The following is an 8051-nucleotide window of genomic DNA, read 5'->3' as shown; positions in this document are numbered from 1 at the left end:
GTATTTGTGGGCAGTTAATGTGTAAATCATTAAAGGTGCACTAAGAGGTTGAGGTTTTGATGGTTAATATAGTCCAGTTTGTTCCTGAAAAAATGGGTGAATGTCATTGATAAAGCCACTGAAATCTTTTATTATATGTTTTGTGTATGAAATCATTGTAAGGCAAAATTATATTTGAACCTTATTCATTCTAAAATAACAGCTAACATACAATAAATTGCTTTGACTCACTGTGCAAATACATCGCTGAGCAAAATACATCAAGTTGTTATCAAACGAAACATGCACAGATGAATATTATATGCATTTAGAAAATAAATAAGGTGCATTACTGACTTTAAATGTATAATTTCTCTAAAAAATGTCCATTTATTCCCAGGAATGTTTTTTCTTTGAAATGAATCTTGTGAAAACGATCTTCTGAAACTTTAGCTGCTAATGCCTTTTTGCACTTTCTGGACCAAAAACAGACATCCAATAGTAAGGAGGTCATGAAGAATGTGGGATTTTTTTTTTTGGCCAATTGTGTTCTGCTTTTAGTTTAAACTGGCATTTTTTCTTTTTACTAATGATTGAGGCAGAGAAAATGGGCAGACGACATCATTAATGTTTAAACAATCCATGTATCACATTTTAATACCAAACTTTCAAAGCAGTTGTTTCTACCAGTAAGAATACACTGTAACATCAAGATGGAATCAGAATTGACCCAATTTACTTTCTTACCTTCGGCCTAGCTGTGTAGCACAGGGTTCCCTATCTGTCGGTCACTACGAGTTATGTCATGACGACATATGGGGTCTTACTTGGGAACCCGAATCCTCTCTGATTAAGAGAAAACACCAATGAAATTTGGCTAGTGGATTTTGCATATCTGAGTCACTCCCCGTGCATACGGGTATAAATAGGCCACAGATGCATCCACTCATCAGATTTTTGCTTCGGAGCCGAGTGGATGAAGAAATCTCAGCATTCACCAGGCGATTTCTCTCGTAAGCTGGAAGAAGAGGCTGTTCTGGGTGAGATTACAACATGTTCAGCGGCGTCCCTGTTAATTCAGCGATTCCCCTGGGTGTTTCATCTAAAAGAGCAGTTTCTGATCACGGTCGGTTCGCGTCTTTTTAAAGATGCCGATTCCGACCGTGTCCTCTTGAGTGTGGTCGTTACTTGGCTTCTACTGACGGCCACGATCGTTGTCTCCAGTGTCTGGGCATCCAGCATGCTGAGGATGCGTTCGTTGATGGTTCATGCGCTCACTGCGAGTGTATGTCCATGACAGTGCTGCGATCGCGCCTCTCTCTCCTCAAGGAGAGTGGAGGGGCACCTTCTGTCACTACCCACCCCAGTTTCTCTGCCACGAGCAGAGGACCGCCGGATGGTGCTTTGGGTGATCTGAGGGTCACCGTCTCGCGGTGGTCTCAGCGCTTCATTCGGCGGGCCGAGAGAAGATCAGATGTCAATCACAGCATCGGGGGATGGGCTGTCATCTTCCGAGGATGAAGATTCAGTGGGGCTGCCCCCCTCAGGTGTTGTTGCCACCGCTGAATCGGACCCGGAACTGATGGCCATGCTTTCCCGGGCCGCCGTGAGTATCGGGGCTGGAGGTGTGCACACCGCCCAGTCCTGAACCCTCACGGCTGGATTATTGGTTCCTTGGCGCGGGCCGTGGCTCGCGACCACACCCCACCCTGGGTTCCTTTCTTCCTGGAGGTGCACGAGGAGCTGACAAAGTCGTGGATGGCCCCTTGCTCGGCCAGAAGCCACTCGTCTCCCTCCTCCATCTTCACCACCCTCGATGGCGGAGCAGCTAGGGGTTACGTGAACATTCCCCAGTTGGAGAGAATGGTTGCGGTGCTCTTGTGCCCACAAAATGCCGCCACTTGGAGGAATCGTCAGCGCCTCCCCTCCAAAGCCTGTAGGACTACGGCGGCTCTCAATGCTAACTCCTACAGCGCTGCGGGTCAAGCTGCCTCTGCCTTGCATGCCATGGCGATCCTGCAAGTCCGCCAAGGCCCTCAAAGACATGCACGAGGGTGGCACCAACTTGGGGTTGATGCAGGAGCTGCGCTCGGCGACCAACTTCGCTCTTCGGGCGACGAAGGTCACGGCGCGGTCCCTCGGGAAGGTGATGTCTGCACTTGTGGCCCAAGAGCGCCATCTATGGCTCAACCTGGCAGAGATGAGGGACGTTGACAAAGTTCCCTTTCTTGATGCCCCCATCTCCCAGGCTGGGCTATTCGGGGACACTGTTGAGGACTTTGTCCAGCAGTTCTCAGCAGTACAACGACAGACTGAGGTGATCCAGCACATCCTGCCCCGGCGTGATCCTCCAGCTGCCACCGCTCTGCTGTGGGCCACGCCTCAGCCTGCCCGTCGCCGAGGGTGCCCGGCGCGTCGAGCCCCCCGCGGGAGTGCAGCGCCCCCCGTGTCACAGCCGACCCATAAGTCCTCCAAGAAGACGACTAAGAGGCCCTGACACGGATTGCCAGGAGAGGCGAGGAACTGCTCTTCAACAGGAGGTGGTGAGGACAGCACCGCTCCTTCCCCCGGAGGAGGGCCGGGTGGAGAATCCTTGGTTTTCTTTTGTTTCTGTTCCGCCGTTGGCCCAAGGGCCAGTGGTACCCACATTTTCAAAGAAAGAGCAGTTTCTTTGTCCTCCGGGCCATTGGGCTCGTGGGTTGACAGTGAGCGACGCGCTACCTCCTCACTCTCTGCCACAAAGCCCCCCATCCCCAGCGGCCGAGAGATTGTGTGTAGGGGACGCAATGCCTCCCCACGCATCTCTGGCTGGTCCCTCTGGGGACACGGGGAGTCCTGCTGTGATGAGCCAGAAAGTGATCCAGCACAACTTCCCACCACTGCACCACTGTGGGCATGTCGACTGTTCCTTTGGTGCCACTTGCATGGAGCTTGGGGGCATGGCTTGCGCTGATGAGGATATGAGCTAGAACGCTTCTGCAACCCTTAAGTCTGCACCAGGCTTTGGCCTTGTCTTTACATTCACCAACGATCCTTGGATCTCAGCCGATGTCTCTCTTAGCTCTTCATCACCTTCATCTGGGAGAAAACTCTCCCGACCACAACAGAGTCAGAATAACATCTTTTTGGAGTTTATCACTCTTCAAACACGGAAAAACGCGATCGCGACTCCTACACCACCGAACCTTCAAACCATCAAGACTTTCATCTGAGACTGCATCCGGACGCTTGTTCAAGGCCAAGGCAATGCAAGTATCGTACATTTAACTAAACGAAACAGAGGTTTAGTATAAGCGGTAGACCCCGTTGTAAAACGGCACTGATATGGTTTTACTCAGGTGGTTCTGACTCATTTTCCATAACTGCATTCTCTGGTTTCTCTAATGGCTTCATTCATCCAATTTAGCTCCCCTTTTGTATGCACGTGTGAGTGTATGTTTGTTTGTTTGTTTGTTTGTTAGACTAGTTTGTGTTAGTGTTTAGTTAATAAAACTCTTGTGCACAAATTACATGAGTTTCTGATTCTGCCTTGCAAATTAATGTCTCTTTACGATTTTGATCCTTGCTACATGCTCTAATGCATTAATACTGTATGAAAGTATTTTCTGTGGCCACGAAAATATCCTTTCCTAGAGATGATATGAACTTACACTGAATGTTCGCTGGACGAACACATTAGTTCAGTGGCATCCTCGCGACAGCCCCTCCCTGGCGCATCCCCCTGAGGAAGGACCTCCTTTCGCTATGGCACCCGCGCCCGGACCTGTGGAACCTCTACGTGTGGCTCCTGGACAGGATGCGGCAGACCTAAGTGGTCTGCCACCGGCGGTGGTAGAGACCATCACTCAGGCTAGAGCTCCCTCTACGAGGTAAGACTATGCACTGAAGTGGAGTCTGTTCGCAAACTGGTGCTCTTCTCACCGAGAAGACCCCCAAAAATGCATGATTGGAGTAGTGCTTTCTTTCCTGCAAGAAAGGTTGGAATGTAGGCTGTCATCCTCCACCTTGAAAGTGTATGTGGCTGCTATCGCAGCACATCATGATGCAGTGGACGGCCGGCCCTGGGAAAGCACGATCTCATCGTCAGGTTCCTGAGGGGTGCCAGAAGGTTGAATCCTCCTAGGCCACCCCTGGTGCCCTCCTGGGATCTCTCCGCTGGATTCAGTTGAGCTTAAATTCCTGTCTGCTAAGACAGCACTCCTGATCGCTCTCAATTCCATCAAGAGGGTCGGGGACCTCCAAGCATTTTCAGTAAGCGAAGAGTGCCTTGTGTTTGGGCCGGCCTACTCTCACGTTGTCCTAAGACCCCGGCCTGGATACGTGCCCAAGGTTCCCACCACGCCTTTCCGTGATCAGGTGGTGAACTTGCAAGCACTGCCCCCGGAGGAGGCAGTAAAAAGGGAAGGCTGTCTCCAAGCAGAGGTTGGCCCACTGGATAGTGGATGCCATCGCCTTGGGTTACCAGTCCCAAGACGAGCCATGCCCCCTAGGGGTGTCGCTTCCACCTATGCGTTGGCGCACGGCGCCTCTCTGGCAGACATCTGTAGAGCTGCGGGCTGGGTGACACCGAACACCTTCGCGAGATTCTATAGCCTCCGTGTCGAGCCAGTTTCTTCCCATGTGTTGGGTAATAGGTAATTGGCGGGAAGGACCGGCCGGTGTCACGCTTGCTGTGCCATTCCCCCTCACACGGGGATGCGAGCGCCTTTCTCTCCCAGTCAAGTTCCCCGGACAGCTCCCTACTCTCAGGTAGGACCTGCCTCAGAGTCCCATTCCATATTTAGTACTTCCCCAGGCCTGGGTCAGTCCATATCAGTGTCTCCACATGATACCTCCCTACGGGTAGGATGTGGTCTCTGTAGCGCCCTTCTCCGGAAGACTCGCTTCCCCATCGTTACTGCCAAGCTGTAAACAACAAACAGGAAAGGCGTGAAGCACCTTTCACGAAGGTCGAAATCCCTTCTCTTAAGAAATGATTTTCTGCCGCAGGAACAGCGGCTTGGCTATCTCCAGCAGCGATGTACTCACCTGTGGTCCCTGCGGGCGCCACGGTCAGCAAATTTATGCTGGGGCGTTGGGAAGGTTACAACCTTTGCGTAGCACCTGTCTGACATGCTGCGGCTTGTCAACACTTGCAACGCCATAGGGTTGTGACGGGGTTCAGGTTGTGGCGCTTTCCATAGACCCCATATGTCGTCACGACATAACTCGTAGTGACTGACAAAAAGACAAGAATTGCGATATGGCTTCAAAAGGCTATGATTTCATTGAATAAATATGAGCGCTGCACGTTTCAAAGGCAGGTGCTGTCGTGCTTTGTGTACAGCCGTTACCGGTGGAAACCGCTATATTTCTGTCATTTCGAAAGCGCCACCTGCTGGCAGAGAATGAATGTGGATTTTCAATAAACCCGTCTACTATTTTTGTTCAGAACACTGCAAAAATCCCATATTGTTATGCAGCAAACACGCAAGGTTGTAAATGTGAACTGGTAGATCGACAAGAAGATAATGCATTATAAAAATCTAAACAATTAAGACAGTAAAATATATTTATGTTGTTTAATTAATACAATAATTGATTGATCAATAATTTTTTGAATAAATATAATTATTACTTTTCTTAAAAATTGTTTAAAAGCTGAAATGTGAAGTTCATCATTTTATAAAACTTTTTGTTTTTGTGAAAACCTGCATATGAACTGTAAATGCTTTTTACAGTCATTTTACAGATTATGTTTTCATATAGACATTTCCCTATTCCACTCATACGGTAATAATTTTGTTTGTGCAGGTCTTAATAAGTCTTAATTCAGATCTTAAAAATCCTGCAGATACCCTGGTAGCAATAAAAAAACCTATTTTATTATATTGTCTGTAATTTATCAAAATGTAATGACCTGCTCTTCCTCTATCTACCTCATGAACAGTTAAATGTTCTCCCATTGTGCAAAAAAAGTATGTGCAATAACCTTATACTTATTTATCACCCTACATTCTAGTACATCCCTACAACTTATTTTTTATTTTATTTTATTTTTATTCTATTCCTATTCTATTTTATCTATAGCACACCTATACATACAATTTATTATTTTTTTGTGGTTTATTTATATTTATGTTATGTGTATTTTATTCACATCTTATTTTTATTATTCTGTGTGTTGTTGTTGTCTCTGTGTACTGGAAGCTTGTGACACTAAAACAAATTCCTTGTATGTGCAAACATACTTGGCAATAAAGCTCTTTGACTTCTGGCTTCTAAAATTACTCACATTCATAAATTAATAATACATATTATTTATACTTATATATAATTATAGTATTTATTTTGAATAAGATTTGATTTGATTTTTTCAGTTTATTAGTTTTTCGTTTTTAATATTTATGTTTAGCTTTAATTGATATTTATGTAGTTAACAATAGCAACATTGGAAATATATCACATTAAAGCAGAAAAATGCATTGTGAAATGTGTCTTACACTGGCTTCAACACATTTTACTATATTTAAATCCGTTCCGCACTTCTCACAAAAATCACCACAGAAAAGCTAAGTCTGTGGATTCCACTGAGGCCATAAATAAGCACAGTGATAAATGGAGCTGAAACAGTTACTCAGAAAGGAAGAAGAGGGTTTAGCACTTCATCAGCCCCATACAGGGGCTCAGTGGGCTGAACACCAGGATACTGATACTCATTTCCCGCCATGAGCCTCTCAAAGGAGCAGTTTCAAACAGGAAACAAGGCCAGTATGGTTCCTACAGTCTTCCTCTTTCATATACGGCCCTGTTCTTCCCCCATCTGCGTTTCTCACAGCCATGTGCACACTTTCATTCAGACTGCTCCTTTCACTCTGTCCTGTTCTCATGAACGTGTATACACACGCACACACACACTCCTCAGCCTCTCGTCCACTGGAGAATAATTGATGGTTTCTTTTTTAGGTTCCTCTGGGGTGCAGACCACAGACATCACTGTGTCGTGTAGATTGGGCTGTGGTGCACAGGGGGATTTCCCGCAGTATTTCACCCCAGGCGCTGCGGCCCTAATCTGGGCAGGACAGATGGCCTGCACAGGCCGCTTTGAAGGAAGAAGGGCCTCAACTTGTATGCCTTGAGAAAGTGTGATCTGCATCCTGAATATTAACACGGGCAGTAAAGATATGCAGGTGCGCAGAGTTAATATGCTTTTGTGTATTCTTTAAAATCATGTGATTTGATATAAAAGAGAGAAAGATTTTCTTTTTGCATTATTCTAACTCTCGTCTATTGTTTGCTCTTGTTACTTAGTTACCACTCACCTCAGTTCCAGCCTCTCTCATCGCCCTGGCAACCGAGCCATCCCATTGCTTCCCTCCACTAGCACGCTGGGCCTGTCCCAGGGCTGACCCCTCCCCCTCCTCCCCCATCTCTCCTCTCCTCCCACTCCCCACAGCCTCGTGCAGTAGTCGGGAGGTAGGGCACAAAAATACTGCCAATGCAATCCTTTAGATATTTTATTTAAAAAATTTACTAAAATCTAACCTCTCATTGGAGAATAAGAATTTAAAATGGAGGAATTGGTGACTTGTAACGTGTAGTGGAGTAATTTTCACTGTAAGGTATCTGTACTCTTACTTAAGTATGGTTTTTAGGTACTCTTTACACCTCTGCAATGCCAAAACAAGCACTTTCCAGAGCACTTTCTTTTGTTACCATCTCTTCTGAGAGAATTGTTTTTCCTCAGAATGAGAATTCATTCACTCAACGGCAATGTGTATGCGGTTGGGAACTAAGAAATGAGTAAAACCACAAACACTTAGCCATTAGAAGATTTTGCTCCTTCACTATGGAGATAAACATGGAGCTAATATTCTGCGCTAATTTTATTTATTTATTTAAATTTTTTTTTTTCACCAATAATTTATGCTAAGAAATGCAAGGTGAATCATATAGATAAAATTAATAATAATATTATAGTAAATTATATATATATATATATATATTGATTAGAAATATGCATTGCTAAGAACTTCTTTTGGACAACTTTAAAGGCGATTTTCTCAATATTTAGATTTTTTTTGCACCCTCAG

Source organism: Sinocyclocheilus rhinocerous, unplaced genomic scaffold, assembly GCF_001515625.1.
Source record: "Sinocyclocheilus rhinocerous isolate Xijiao unplaced genomic scaffold, SAMN03320098_v1.1 scaffold2616, whole genome shotgun sequence".
Taxonomy (NCBI): Eukaryota; Metazoa; Chordata; class Actinopteri; order Cypriniformes; family Cyprinidae; genus Sinocyclocheilus; species Sinocyclocheilus rhinocerous.
This window is presented reverse-complemented; position numbering follows the sequence as displayed.